The following is a 1419-nucleotide window of genomic DNA, read 5'->3' on the forward strand; positions in this document are numbered from 1 at the left end:
CAGCCTTTCACTCTGAGGTAGTGTCTGTTTTTTTCCCTGAGATGAGTTTCCTGTAAGCAGCAAAATGTTGGCTCCTGTTTGCGTAGCCAATCTGTTAGTCTATGCCTTTTTATTGTGGAATTTAGTTCATTAATATTAAGAAATATTAAGGAAAAGTAATTGTTGCTTCCTGTCATGTTTGTTGTTCGAGTTGGCATCCTTTTCTTGTGGCTGTCTTCTTTTAGGTTTGTTGAAGAATTACTTTCTTGCTTTTTCTAGGGCATGGTTTCTGTCCTTGGATTGCTGTTTTCCTTTATTATCCTTTGAAGGACTGGATTCATCGAAAGATATTGTGTGAATTTGGTTTTGTCATGGCTTACTTTGGTTTCTACATCTATGGCAATTGAGAGTTTATCTGGGTATATTAGCTTGGGCTGGCATTTGTGTTCTCTTAGGGTCTGTATAACATCTGTCCAGGATCTTCTGGCTTTCATAGGCCTGCCTTTATATGTTACTTTTTCCCTTACTGCTTTTAATATTCTGTCTGTACTTAGTGCATTTGTTGTTTTGATTATTATGTGTCGGAAGGAATTTCTTTTCTGGTCCAGTCTATTTGGGGTTCTGTAGGCTTCTTGAATGTTCATGGGTATCTCTTTCTTTATGTACAGGAAGTTTTGTTCTATAATTTTGTTGAAGATATTTGCTGGCCTTTTAAGCTGATAATCTTCATTCTCATCTACTCCTATTATCCGTAGGTTTGGTCTTCTCATTGTGTCCTGGATTTCCTGGATGTTTTGAGTTAGGATCTTTTTGCATGTTGCATTTTCTTTGATTGTTGTGTCCGTGTTCCCTATGGAATCTTCTGTACCTGAGATTCTCTCTTCCATCTCTTGTATTCTGTTGCTGATGCTTGCATCTATGGCTCCTGATTTCTTTCCTAGGGTTTCTATCTCCAGAGTTGTCTCCCTTTGTGTTTTCTTTATTGTTTCTACATCCATTTTTAGATCCTGGATGGTTTGGTTCAATTCCATCACCTGTTTGGTAGCATTTTCCTGTCACTCTCTAAGGGTTTTTTGTGTTTCCACTTTAAAGTCTTCTATCTGTTTACCTGTGATTTCCAGTATTTCCTTCTTAAAGTCCTCCATCATCATCATGAGAAGTGACTTTACATCCGTGTCTTGCTTTTCTGGTTTGATGGTGTATCCAGGACTTGCTATGGTGGGAGAGTTTGGTTCTGATGATGTCAAGTGACCTTGGTTTCTGTTGCTTTTGTTCTTATGCTTGCCTCCTGCCATCTGATTATCTCTATTGCTTTCTGTTCTCAATTGTAGCCTGTCCTTCTTATAATCCCAGTTGATTCAGGACTTCTCAGAGTCCAGATTTCTCTGTGATTCTTTGATTGTCGGCTCCTATGAGTCTTAGATTCTGGGTGTGTCTGAT

This window comes from Mus pahari, chromosome 7 (assembly GCF_900095145.1).
Source record: "Mus pahari chromosome 7, PAHARI_EIJ_v1.1, whole genome shotgun sequence".
In the NCBI taxonomy this organism is placed as follows: Eukaryota; Metazoa; Chordata; class Mammalia; order Rodentia; family Muridae; genus Mus; species Mus pahari.